Raw genomic sequence first — 14,861 nt, forward strand, 5'->3', positions numbered from 1 at the left:
CTGGAATGACATGACACACACACACACATTTACGTTAAACTGACAGAGTATTGTGAACAATCAGAAGTTTTTGTGGTTTTTAGTTGTTGAATTTGAAACTTATCGGAGGCTATGTTGTTCATGATTCATTCTTATTTATGTCGTTGTTTGCATATTATTTTTTGCATATCTTGCTCGATGGCAAGTAAGGTTTAAGTATGGGGGTGTTGATAAGTGCATTTTGTGTGCATTATTTCGTGATAGGTTTTTATCTATTTTGTGTGCATTCATATTATTTTTATGAATTTTTATGTGTTTTAGTGCAGGTGTGTGTATTTTAGTCCTCGAGTTAATTTTGTAGGAAAATGAATTGTTGAAGAGTGAATTACGGAGCAGCTTTGTTCAAAAAATCAAATTTAATTTTATAGAGATCCAAATCCAATCGTCAACGTTCAGAATATATTTCAAGATGTTTTAAAGCTGCTGTCTAAATATCAGCTCGATCCGACGGCTAGATCTCAAGATATGAATTTTTAAAAATCATCGCTCGCAGCGAAAATTTTGTATTGCGCGCGCGCGAGTTGCTGATCCAGACTCTGATTTTTAGTGCTGCGCGCGTGCGAGGCTTCTCCAGGCACGCACGCGCGTGTTCCGGCGTCAAATTTGTTCTGAAAAGTCCTTGTTTTGGAAGAAAATTTAATTGGTATGGGTTTCGGACCATATAAATAAAAGATATATCATATTTTTGGGGGTTCCGAAGTTCCAGACGGCAGACAAAGGCGGCGGCTATGGGCGTGGAGACTGAAGACGCTCCATCAGAGTTTTTCTTCTTTTCTTCTTTTCTTTCTTAATTTTTGATTGAATTATTGTTTTTAATTATTGAGTAGTTTATTTTCAACCAAAAGGCGTGATTGGGCGGAACAAATTCATGTAGAAAACTTGGATGTTTGTTTGGGATTTTTCAGACTTGATTTTATTTTATTGATTGACAGATTTATATTTTTCTTGTGAATTGTCTGATCAACTGTTTACTTGCATGTTAATCGATTCCAAGTCGACATAGGAGGTATTGATTTCGATCACTCTGATAATCAACATATTGTAAAACTAACTAGAAATATAATTCGGTTTCAGTGTGCGGTTTAGGTGTAAACTGAATTTTCATAAATATTTAATGCATTCAAATTTGATTAGAATTACGAAAGATTAGTTCATCAATATTTGAATAGGTTTGATTGTTCTAGAAATAGACCTTTGAACAAGATAGGAGAATTCCCATAATTTAAGATTAAATTTGAGTCCTAAATCGACTACATGTTACATGATTTATTCGGTACCTACGCGTGTCTTGGTTGTCTTCATTTTAATTATTTTTTTTTATCTTTAGTTATTTTAATTCTTATTTCTTTAGAAGTTTTTATTTTAAATTCATATTTTATTTAAATCAAATTGCTTTTATGATTTTGTCTAGATTAAGCTAAATAATTAATTCTTGAGAATTGACTGCAGTCCCTGTGGGATCGATACTTGGACTCTCAGTCCACTTTACTATTACTTGACCTGGTGCGCTTGCCAGTAAATTTTTATCAAACCGATTTTAGCGGTCAAGTTTTTGGCGCCGTTGCCGGGGACTGTTTAGTTAATATTATGATATATTATTTCCTTGAGACTAGACATTTTTTTCCTATTTTTTCGTTCCTTTGATTATTTTTAAATTTTAATTTTTTTTTCTCTTTTTCTTGTGAGGTGCTTGGAGATGGATCATCGACAAGTGTTCACAAGGTTTGGCCAACAATATTCGGAGCCCTTCTATGCTTCTTGGGGGAGATTCAATGATTTGGCGAACATATTTCGATGCCATAATTTTTCGAACTACACGCTCACTTAGTATTTTACGGTGATTTGGATGAGACTACAAGAAGTTGGGTGGATTATGGAGCTTTGGCCACTGGCAGTCACCTGTTCAGAAGAGATGAAGACAGTGCAATGCACTTGTTAAATGATATGACGGATTTCGACTACCATTGGCATTGTGATCCTTCATTGCAAGGTTGGAGTCACAAATATCCTCCAGAATTCAACTCCACAAATTTTGCGAACCAACCACCGGAGCATCAAGAAGAGTGTGTAGGGTATTTTGAGGATCATGTGGCTCAGTTGGAGAATTTTGTGAAAAGGCAGGAAGAGACAAACCAGTTCTTCGAATTGCATCAAATTTTTTAGTCTTTTGGATGAACAGATTGCGCTTCATAGAGAACCGGTTTCTGAGATCTGCCAAGAGCATGAAGTAATTGAGCCAGAGAATGAGGAAATAATTTTTGAGGAATCTTCTTGTGAGGATGAATCAAAAGTGACAATTGAGGAGGAAGAAACATACAAGGTTACATATTTTACCTCGTAAATGGTCGTTCCATGTACACCGTTAGAAGATTCTTTCTTGCCATTGACACCACCTCCAGCATATTCCATCCTCTATGACCTTCAGCCTAGATTCGGAGTCTCCTTCCAAAAGAAAAATTTCAGACCAAGTGTTGTTGGACCGACGAGCTTACAAAGTATATATCACGCCAAGCTTGAGGGCGAAGGAAATGAAGACCCATACGTAGAGTCGTATGATTCTTACTATGGGCGGCAACTGATCTTTGATGGTTGCTTATGCATAGTCGGGCTGTAGACTATAAACTTAGCGCTGACTGAGAGGCAACCCAGTGCTTTTTATTTTTCTTTTTTGTTTCTTTTTGCGTAATTTTAATTTTTTTCCTTATTTTATTTTTGCTTCTTTCCCATGTCAGTTTGTCATGCCTGTGATATACCCAATCTACTGATGTCGCCCCAAACAGATGTGCCGAGCAGGACGATCAAGATGAATCTATAACCAGGGGAGTGTTACTTTTGTTTTCATTGTGTTTTTATTTTTCTTGCATTTGTGTGTTTGTTCATGCATTATGTTCATTGTTCAGAAGCATTGAGGGCAATGCTTTTGATAAGTATGGGGGGTAGACTAGTTTATTTTATTGTTTGTTGTGTTTTGTGTTGCATTAGTAATGTTTTGTGTTTGTTTGCATCTCGTTCATTTTTGTTTTTTTTTTGTTTTGTGTTGCATGAGTAGGATGAGTCATAATAGCCGATGATGATAGAGTTGTGAATTTTTTTTATTAAAAATGTTGCTTTTGATTGAACATGAGAAGCTGTTGGTTGACTCGTGAATCATTTTTAAGCACGCATGTTAGACTAGTATAGTGTAGCGATTTAATTGATGAAGTTCGTGTTTGGTTGATCATTGCACGACAATAGGTGTTTGTTGTTCATGATAGTGTTTTGGATTCTTGATAGTTGTTAGACATTGTATGTATGATCTTGGGCGTCCCTATAAAATTTTTGAAAAAACTTTTGTTGAAAATTAAGTTAACTTCATCCGGGTTAGAGCAGAGATTGAAATCCTAATCTCTTGTTCTTGACTAAGTATGCGGATTCCATAGGTTTGAAAATTTGAAATTTTAAAATAACAATTTCATCTAGGCCTGGGCAATGATTGAAATCCTAATCTTTGTTCCATAGCTAAGTTTGCGGGTTAAATGAGATTGATGCTCCATTCGGGCTATAGACGACGGGATTGAAATTCGAATCCTATCTTAGTTATAGCTAAGTTTGCGGGTAATTATTGGGGCTTATTAAAAATACCGGGTGCAAAATCTAGAGGTACGTAATTAATCTCAAGAAAGTACATGTTTTTGTTTGGGATTGTTGGGATGACGGAGTGCTGGATTGTGATACTTACACTGATTTGTCATAGGTCGTTAAGCATTCTTAGGATAGATTATTTTGAAGTTGCACGAAACTAGAATGACATGACACACACACACGTTTACGTTAAACTGACAGTGTATTGTGAACAATCAGAAGTTTTTGTGGCTTTTAGTTGTTGAATTTGAAACTTATCGGAGGCTATGTTGTTCATGATTCATTCTTATTTATGTCGTTGTTTGTATATTATTTTTTGCATATCTTGCTCGAGGGCAAGAAAGGTTTAAGTATGTGGGTGTTGATAAGTGCATTTTGTGTGCATTATTTTGTGATAGGTTTTTATCTATTTTGTGTGCATTCATATTGTGTTTATGTATTTCTATGTGTTTTAGTGCATGTGTGTGTATTTCACTCCTTGGGTTAATTTTGTAGGAAAATGAATTGTTGAAGAGTGAATTACGGAGTAGCTTTGTTCAAAAAATCAAATTTAATTTTAGAAAGATATAAATCAGATCTCCACCGTTCAGAATGAATTTCAAGATTTTTGAAGCTTCTGTCCAAATTTCAGCTTGATCCGACGGCTAGATCTCTAGGTATGAATTTTTCAAAATCGTCGCTCGCGTGCGCGAGAGTTGCTGATCTAGACTCTGTTTTTAGTGCTGCGCGCACGCGAGGCTTCTCCAAGCTTGTGAACGCGTGTTCCGGCGTCAGATTTGTTCCGAAAAGTCCTTGTTTTGGAAGAAAATTAATTGGTATGGGTTCTGGACCATATAAATAGAAGATATATCATATTTTAGGGGGTTCCGAAGTTCCAGACGGCAGACAGAGGCGGCGGATACGGGCGTGGAGATTGAAGAAGCTCCATTAGAGTTTTTCTTATTTTCTTCTTTTCTTTCTTAATTTTTGTTTGAATTATTGTTTTTAATTATTGAGTAGTTTATTTTCAACCAAGACGGCGTGATTGGGCGGAACAAATTCATGTAGAAAACTTGGATGTTTGTTTGGGATTTTTCAGACTTGATTTTATTTTATTGATTGTCAGATTTATATTTGTCATCTGAATAGTCTGATCAACTGTTTGCTTGCATGTTAATCGATTCCAAGTGAACAGAGGAGATATTTATTTCGATCACTCTTATAATCAACATATTGTAAAATCGACTAGAAATATAATTTGGTTTCAGTGTGCGGTTTGGGTGTAAACTTATTTTTCATAAATATTTAATGCATTCAAATTTGATTAGAATTACGAAAGATTAGTTCATCAATATTTGAATAGGTTTGATTGTTCTAGAAATAGACCTTTGAACAAGATAGGAGAATTCCCGTAATTTAAGATTAAATTTGAGTCCTGAATCAACCACATGTTACATGATTTGTTCGGTACCTACGTGTGTCTTGGTTGTCTTCGTTTTAATTATTTTTATCTTCAGTTATTTTAATTCTTATTTCTTTAGAAGTTTTTATTTTAAATTATTATTTTATTTAAATCAAATTGCTTTTATGATTTTGTCTAGATTAAGCTAAATAATTAATTCTTGAAAATTGACTGCAGTTCCTGTGGGATCGATACTTGGACTCTCAGTCCACTTTACTATTACTTGACCTGGTGCGCTTGCTAGTATATTTTTATCAAACCGATTTTAGCGGTCACTCCCACATGTTCAGGGGCAAGTATTTGCACTCAACCAAGAGCAAGCTAAACCAGAGTGTGAGCGCAAGATTGTAGGTACTTTTAGATTATGTGGTATACCTGTTTTGTATTAATTGACACTGGTGCATCCCATTCGTTCATTTTTGCACGATTTGTCAAGATATTTAGGTTTCCTTACATTTCCCTAGTCGTCCTCTTAGCTGTTTCGACCCCGATGAAACAGGAAGTTTTAGCTAAGCATCTAGTGGTAGGGTGTACTATGGGTTTTGAGGGTCATCAGTTGTGTGCCAACTTGATGGTTTTAACGTTGGATGAATTTGACTGCATTATCGAGATTGACCTTCTGACTGCCAATAGAACAACAATGTATTTCTACCAAATTTTTATCCAGTTTCTTCTTGATGATGGTGATACTTGGTTTTTCTACGGTGAGGTAGCGCGACCCCGATGCAGATTGTATCTACTCTGAAAGCCCGTTGTGCTTTACAGCCTGGCGGGAAATGCTACCTTATCTGTGCCATGGATGCATACTTAGACAGTTTGGATATTGAGGACATACCAATGGTCCAATAGTTTCCGGATGTATTTCCTGGTGAATTAGAGGGTTACCTCCTGTCCGTGAGGTAGAGTTTGGTATTGAGTTGATGTCAGGGACATCATCAATTACTCGAGCACATTATTTTCTAGCACCTTCAGTTATGAGAGAGTTAAAGTAGCAGTTTCAGGATCCGCTAGTAAAGGGGTATATCCAACCAAGTGTTTCACCTTGGGGAACCTCGGTCTTGTTTGGCAAGAAGAAAGATGGTTCGATGCGGTATATATGACTTGTTTGACCAGCTTCAGGAGACTTCCATGTACTCCAATATTGACTTGAGGCCTGGGTATCATCAGTTGCGAGTACGATACGAGGATATTCCGAATATAATTTTTCGTACGAGATATGGTCACTATGAGTTTTTAGTGATCCCTTTTGGTTTGAAAAACTCGCCCGATGTCTTTATGTATTTGATGAACAGGGTTTTCCGAAATTACTTGGACAATTTTGTGGTAGTGTTCATCGATAACATCTTGATTTAGTTGCACAACATTGACGAACATGTCTACCATCTCCGTACAGTTCTGCAGAGAGAATCAGTTGTATGCCAAACTCAGCAAGTGTGAGTTCTGGATTGACCAAGTTTTCTTCCTTGGTCATGTGATCTCTAGAGATAGAGTTTCGGTTGATCCTAGTAAGATGGAAGAAATTTTGAATTGGTCACGACCCTTGACAGTTTCAGAGATCCGCATTTTCTTGGGTCTGACGAGTTATTATCGTTGTTTTATTGAGAATTTCTTGTAGATAGCTAGACCTTTGACCTAGTTTAGGAAGTTTTGGGATAAGTTTTGGTATTTGAAAAAAAATAATGAAATATTTCAAAGCAGTCAAAGATGGCATAAATATTTTAAGTTCAAGAAATTCTGTCCAGATGCAAGCAGTCCAATAGGTATATGACCGGCTAAATTGATGTGATATGAATCTACTGGCAAGCGTACCAGGCCAAGTAATAGTAAAGTGGATCGAGAGTCCAAGTATCGATCCCACAGGGACTCCAGTCAATTCTCAAGAATTAATTATTTAGCTTAATCTAGACAAAATCATAAAAATCAATTTGATTTAAATAAAATAAGAATTTATAATGAAAACTTCTGAAGAAATAAGAATTAAAATAGTTGAAAAGAAAATTTAATTAAAACGAGAAAATCAAGACACACGTAGGTACCGAACAAATCATGTAACATGTAGCTGCTTCAGGACTCAGATTTAATCTTAGATTACAGGAATTCTACTAACTTGTTCAAAGGTATATTTCTATAACAATCAAACCTATTCAAATATTTGCGGATTAATCTTTAATAATTCTAATCAAATTTGAATGCATTAAATATTTGTGAAAATTCAGTTTCACCCAAACCGCAAACTGAAACCGAATTCTATTTCTAGTTGGTTTTACAATATGTTGATTATCAAAGTGATCGAAATAATACCTCCTCTGTCGACTTGGAATCGATTAACATGAAAGAAAACAGTTGATCAGACTATTCACAAGACAAATATAAATCTGATAATCAATAAAATAAAATCAACTCTGAAAAATCCCAAACAAACATCCAAGTTTTCTACATGAATTTGTTCGACCCAATCACGCCATCTTGGTTGAAAAAAAACTACTCAATAATTGAAATTATAATTCAATAAATAAAAATAAATAAGAACAGAAGAAGAAAAAGTGTAGAAATCTTCTCCCAAGCTTTGAAGCAGGCCTCCCTTGTGTTGTCTGCGTTCGGAACCCTTAATCTGATGAATAGATTCGTATTTATATGCCCAAGGGTCTTCAAAAGATAGTATCCTTCCCGAGAAAAAGTTTCCAAAAATATAAATTATATACGCTCCGCTCGCTCGAGCGAGCACAAGTCTCGCTCGAGCGAGCAACTTTCTGATCCGAAGGAATTTTGGCCCGTCTCGCTCGCTCGAACGAGCTCAATTTTCTGTTGCGCGCAACGATTTTGAAAAATTCATATCCTGCGTTCTAGCCGTCGGATCAACCTAAAATTTTAACAGCTGCTTATTGTAACGCCCAGATTTTATCTTAATTGACTTTATTTGAGATAATCAGAAATTACAGAGTTCAAGAGCCGACTTGATTTTGATCAGGGCCCTTTTTGCAAATTTTGGATTTTTCAGGGACTAAAATGCAAATTTGGGAATTGTTAGATATTTATAAGGGATTTTTGACTTTTCTTCCACCTATCTTCTTCCTTTCCTTTGGTTCCTCCATTGAAGACACCATTTGAGTTCTTCAAGCTTTGGGATTTCAGTCCGAGCTCAATCCGTCAGTTGGAAATTATTTCTGAAGGCAGATTAGCGATCTCGGCTGTGAGAGCTTCGTTCTATCGTAAGTTTTTCTACGATCAGATGCATTCTATTTTTCGGATGTTGTTAGAATCGATTGAGTTTCGAGTATGTTGTTCTTGGCAGAGTTCTGATCGTTTATTATCTGTCGGTTTTGAATTAAAGCGACGTTCGGAATTGTTTTGATTTTTGGAAGATTATTCGAAAGTTAAGTTTTTTTGATTTGTTGGAATCGGAGTGTTATGGTTGAATTTTGGTTGATTTAAGTTTATTGGATTGATATTATGATGTCTACGATTTCAGTTTGATTAGAATTTAGCCTTTATGACGTCGGTTTGAATTTGGGATTTTGAACCGTTTTGAGTTGATGATATTTGGCTATTGAGTTTGATCGTCGTTGTTGATCTTCTCTCGCCTCCGTACAGATTCGTTCGAAGTCCGTTGAGTTGTGAGATTGCAGGAGTTGAATCTCTTTGAAGATTGTAGTCGGTTTGGAGCATTGACGTCTTGAGAAGAGGTATAAGACGACTTAGACTGGAATGAAACGATTAACTCGAATCCGACTTGATTCGAGTGTTCCAGAAAAATCACATACTTGCATGTTAATTGAGTTACTTTAATGAGTTATGTTTTCATTGCATTCATATTGAGCCAATTGATTTTATTTCATTTTGAGCTAGACATTCTGAGAACTATAGTAGAGGGCATTGACAGGCGATTTACTGCAATGACCGACTTAACTCTATATAGTTGCTTCAGAGTCTAGAGGATTGAAATATGCACTATCCACCTCGAGGGGAGAGTCGGTGTGATTTGTGTGATATTTCATCCTCGGGATCCCAATAGAGGAAAAGAGCAGAGAACCTTTACCTTGTGATTATCCAAACTTGATAATCCCAGATTTTAAAGACATGCATTGCATGTTATGCATTTGAATGGAGTTTAGACATGATTTTGGAATTGCTTGTCTTGTTTATATATATATATATATATATATATATATCATGTTTTGATATATTAATTGATATGCATGTTTGTCCTCTTTTACTGGGAATATTATTCTCACCGGATTATCCGGCTGTTGTCTTGTCTTTGTATGTGTGCTTGGCAACAGGTGGGGCAGGACCGAGTCAGAGATCGCATGGATAGGTGGTCGAGTTGATAGAGTGAGGCCTTGGAGTTTTAGAAGTTGATTTTGTAATCGAACTTAGATTGGATTCGTACTCGTTATGTTTTGTATTGAATAAGCTAGACAGAAGCATGTTCTACAAGTTCGAGATTGTATAACTCTAGAATTATCTTGTTTGGATTATGTTTGTTGATTGGAGTGAGTTATGCATGTTGAATAGATGAGGTTTTGAAGATTTTGAGTTGGGTGAATTGAGCTTTTCTGCACGTTTTGTGTTCTGTACAGGAGGCGCTCGGTCTGCAGTTTTTAGCAGACCGAGCGCACCCCCTTCCGAGCAAGGCAGAAGCTTTGCTGCTCCGGCCGCGCTCGGTCTGCTGTTTTTAGCAGACCGAGCGCACCCCCCTTTAAAAAAAAAATTCTTTGCTTTTAATCTTGGATCTTGTATGCTTAAATTGTTGTTTAATCCGAGATTAGTTGTTTAGAACCGAGGTCTCACAAACATCTTGAACTTCATTTTGAATGGTGGAGCTCGGATTTGGATCTTTCTAAAATAAAATATGATTTTTGAATCATGGATGCTCAGTAATTCATTCTTCATAAATTTATTTTCCTACAAAATTAACCCGGAAAATGAAATTCACATATAAGCAATAAATCACATAAAAACACACATAAAACATTATGAGACCATACGAATGCATGAAAAATAGACATAAAATAATGCATACAAAATGCACTTATCAGTATACAAACAGTCCAAGTAGTCTAGTTGATATGCAAGCAGTCCAGGACTAAACAGTCAAGTCAGACATTATATTTATATAGTTCAAGACTAGTTGAAGAAGTTTGTTCACATATCTAGTCCAAGTATCAACTGCTGAGGAAACAAATTGTTCAAGATATATTTCAAATATAAAGACTGTTACAAAATCCAGACACTTTAATTAAAAAACGAGCAACATCCTTAAAGCTCTCATAAAGACTTATTGAAGATCCAAGAGGCAAAAGAGACATAAATTTATGACAAAAATGAACGTTGCAAAGATGCATATATAAATGAACGAAGAAGGCACAAAGAAAAAGAGAGAGAGAGAGAGAGAGCAGACAAAAACAAAAGGAAAAACATTTACATCAGCAAGATACACGAAGATACAAGCTACATAAGCACTCATAAAAGATTCATCTAAACTGCTTGTAGTGACCCAAACCGGATCCACTACTAATCAGAGAATAAACTTAATTAAGCATGTAATTAACTCTAAACAGAAAATAAACGCGAAAGCTTAATTAAGTACTGGACGGAAGAATACAACCGACAAATAAACAATTCGATATACAACCCAGTCTAATAAATAAATCCTAAAGCTAATTCCTGTTGTCTCTCTAACTGGTCTCCGACTCCTCCGAGTCCCTGGGTGCACTACCTGCACCTGAAACTGCCCCGTCTAATGGGGTGTCCAGATAACAACAAAACACTGGACGTGAGCTCTAAGCTCTAACCGAATTAACCGAATTTTTTTTAATAAACCGAAAACCGAATCGAATTAACCGATTTATCCGAAATTTTCTAACACTAAAACCAAATTTCCGAATTCATTCGGTTCGGTCGATTAATTTGGTTTAACCGAAATATTGCTCACCCCTAATAATCATGCCCTACTTTTAAAATAAAAATCTTCATAAAACATACTTTATTTAAAATTTTCTTAAACCTTGCTCATAGGATAGTCTCGATTATCTTCGTCACCGGAATTAAACCCATAACTGAAAAACATCAAAAACTTTATTTCATAAGAATTCATAATTTAATAATTTAAACACATAACTTTCCATAATAATGAATTAAATTCTCGGGAGTAAATTTATGGATTTTTCGGACATCACAGGCTATCCAAGAAACAAATACCAAGGACGTGACCATTGAAGATGCTCTATACTAAAATATGTGTATACAAGTGCTATGAGAGCATGTATGCAAGTGTACAGGGTACCAAGGATCGGGATCAAGAACTCTACTCAATTTGATGGCGCTATGGCATGTAGCACTCTACGCCATCGCACCAATTTGTGGCTCACATACAATAAAATCTGTGGATATTGGTGAGCTGACTCCGTAATAACGGGTCCAACCATCCACCCAAAGACAAAGGGGATGACCGACCCCACTACGGGTTATCTCAAGAATATAAGCTCAACATGATATGTATGCAGCATAATAATCGTGACATAGCATATGCACTTAAAACATTCCGGATAATATGCAACACATAGAACATGCGTACTAGACCAAGATATCTCGGATAGTACTTTTGTACATCTAACAAGTAACTTAAAATCATAAAGGTCAACAGTACAAACCTATAATAAAGTGAATGCCATATTACTATTAACTTACTAAAAGCCTTAACTAGAGTAATAGCTACTCCCAAAATCTATTGAGAGTTTAAACATATAATTGCATTTGTTGCTAGGCCACTGTCGAAGCCCTACAATTTAGATACAACTCCGCTACAACTCTAGAAGCATCTAACTTTTAGCCAGACTTTGAGAAGACAACTAGAAGCACCCACAAATACGATGAATATGAAACCCGCACACTCAAACACATACCAACTATGAGAAATTTGTGCCCGATTTTTATAGAGCACGATTGGACTCTCTGATCTCTAGTTCAGAGCTTCCAAACTCACATGATTTCCATGAGTCACAAGAATTTCAATGCCTTGTGGGATAGCTATGTTCAGACGATCAGATCTGGACTTCAGAAGTTTCGAACACCTAAGTGTCTACATCCTCTTGACACCTCACTATCTACATGGCCTAACTAATGATCGGAAGCTCCGATCTCATGTTCGAATATTCTGTTAGGAGTCGTTTTTGTGCGTTATTTTGCATGTTTTGTGTTTGTTTTGCATTTGTTTCGTTTACGTTGTGTCTGTTCTTTACCATTATTGTTCTGTTTATTGTTTTATTGTGTTTGTAGTCACTCCTCTGGTTTATTTATTTATACTGCAGGAAATCATTAGGAAATGATGATTTTTGGTGAGAAGGCGATGCATGCATGAGGCCGTGAGGAAAGCAAGAGAAGGAATTTATATTGCTGGAAAAAGACAAGGCGCCCGGGCGGCACTTTTCTACCGCCCGCGTGCACTCATGTTTGGGAAAAACAGTAGCTGGCCATAAGACAAGGTGCCCGGGCGGCACTTTTCTACCGCCCGCGCGCACTCACGAATGAGCAAAACAGTATGTTGCCAATTTTTCAGGCGCCCAAGCGGCACTTTTCTACCGCTCGGGCGCGATGCGCAGATTTGGAATTTTAATATTTTGGAGAGTTTATTTCGGGAAGGATTCTTGGGGACTATAAATACAATTCCTTCCATAGATTTAAGGGATGAACAGAGGCTCACAGAAGGAGGTAGACGGCGGCTAAGAGTTTGAAGTTTTCTCATCTCCGTTGGGAGTTTTTCTCTTCTTCTTTTCTGAATTTTTATGTTAAACATTTTTTAGATTGAATTTTGTAATGACGTTCAGTAGCTAAACTTTTATTTTGTTAGAATCAAGGGGATCCGAACCCCAAAACACTGTAGTGTGATTGAATCACCGGATGTATTGAGATTTGATTTATGTTTATAATTGATTTTATCATGTGTTTTCTCTATGTTGATGATTAGCTACCCTTGACATAGATTCGTAAATTGTGAATTGCTGTCGAGAGATGAGTTCATAGTTAGGACGAATGATAGAATCCATGGACTTAAAATATGCATAGAGATATGGTATTTAGTACATGTTGATAGTCATAGACCACCAGGTTGAAAGCTGTAGAATTCATAGAACGCAAAGCAATCAGTCGTGATAAACAATTAAAGAGATTTAATTGTTTCATTGATTTGATTAGTTTGGCATAACCTCGAGAGAGAGTGTCAATGTTTCAGGAATTTTTGTCAAACTTATGCGCATAAATTAAGTTCCAATCGTCCAGTTCAATTAGGAGGAAGGTGAACCGAAATTCCAACAAAATCTTTTCAAATTGTTATTTTTCAGTCATGAGAATTGGTTTCTTGGTTGTGAAACTTATATTTATTTACATTGAGTTCTTAGTATTAAATGTTAGATAGAATTCAAAATCAACTTTTCGATACTTTGTGTAGTTAAAAATTAAAGAAACAAATTATTATTGTTAGTCCCTGAGGACGATACTCGTACTCAGTACATTTTTATTATAACTTGAATCGTGCACTTGCGATTATTTCGACTGGAACTGAGAGATTTTTATAGCAAATTTAAGTGTTAGTTTTCCATTGATCAAGTTTTTGGCGCCGTTGCCGGGGACTATTGAGAATTTAATTTGTTTTATTTGATTTTTCTCTATTACAATTTTAATCACTCTTTTCCATCTGTGAATTGTAGGATACTCTTGCAGTGCATGCAACATTCACCAGAAGAAGAACTCGTGCCTTTTGATCCAGAAATTGAAAGAACTTTTCGCAGAAGAAGAAGGCAACAAAAAGAAGCAATGGCAGACCAAGAACGATTACGTGGATTGGAAGAAGAAGAGAATCTTGCACCACTTATCTACATATCCATGATGGATAGCGCTTTGCAATCGATCGAAAATGCCAGACCAAGCATCATCAGGCCAACAATAGCAGCAAATCAGTTTGAAATAAAGCCTGCTATCATTCAAATGGTGCAAAACATAGTCCAGTTTGGTGGGATGACAATAGATGATTCATATGCTCACCTGACAAATTTTCTAGAAATCTGTGATACTTTTAAGATGCAGGGAGTTTCTGATGGCGCTATTCGTTTGCGTTTATTCCCTTTTTCTTTAAGAGATAAAGCTAAAGAATGGCTAACCAATCTACCTGCAGGGTCCATCACTACTTGGGATGATCTAGCAAAGGCCTTCCTCACTAAATACTTCCCACCGTCCAAATCAATAAAACTCAGAGCAGACATTACAACATTTGCTCAAGGTGAACAGGAAACACTCTATGAAGCATGGGAGTGTTACAAAGATCTACTGAGGAGATGCCCACATCACCAACTACCAGACGGTCTTATGGTACAAACTTTTTATTATGGTTTTCCTCACTCAAATCGTACCATGTTAGATGCAGCTGCAGGTGGAAATCTGTTACGGAAATAAACAGAGGACGGATATGAGTTAATTTAGGAGATGGCATCCAGTAGCTATCATCCTCAATCAGAAAGGAATGCAGTCAGAAGACATTCACTTCAGTGGCCGCTCAACTTGAAGTCATGAACAAGATAATTGAGGAACTGAGTGTAGGAAACTATGTGATGCGAGTTCAAGAAGTGTGGTGTGAAAAATGTGGTGCAGAGCATTTCACGAAGACTGTCAAATATTTTCTCAACCAGAGGGAGTTATGGCAAGTCACATGGGAAATCAAAATCGCCCAAGGAATGACCCATTCTCGAATTCCTATAATCCAGGGTGG

At 36.5% G+C, this 14,861-nt stretch overlaps 1 non-coding gene across 1 annotated transcript; it reads right to left on the minus strand.

Moving 5' to 3' along the window:
• Positions 1-14,341: 14,341 nt before the first annotated feature.
• On the minus strand, positions 14,342-14,448 carry LOC140876892 (small nucleolar RNA R71). The gene has a single exon (XR_012149122.1). It is a non-coding gene; the product is annotated as a small nucleolar RNA R71 (small nucleolar RNA).
• Between the last annotated feature and the right edge of the window lie 413 nt (positions 14,449-14,861).

The sequence above is a fragment of the Henckelia pumila genome, chromosome 1 (genome assembly GCF_033568475.1).
Source record: "Henckelia pumila isolate YLH828 chromosome 1, ASM3356847v2, whole genome shotgun sequence".
Lineage (NCBI taxonomy): Eukaryota > Viridiplantae > Streptophyta > Magnoliopsida > Lamiales > Gesneriaceae > Henckelia > Henckelia pumila.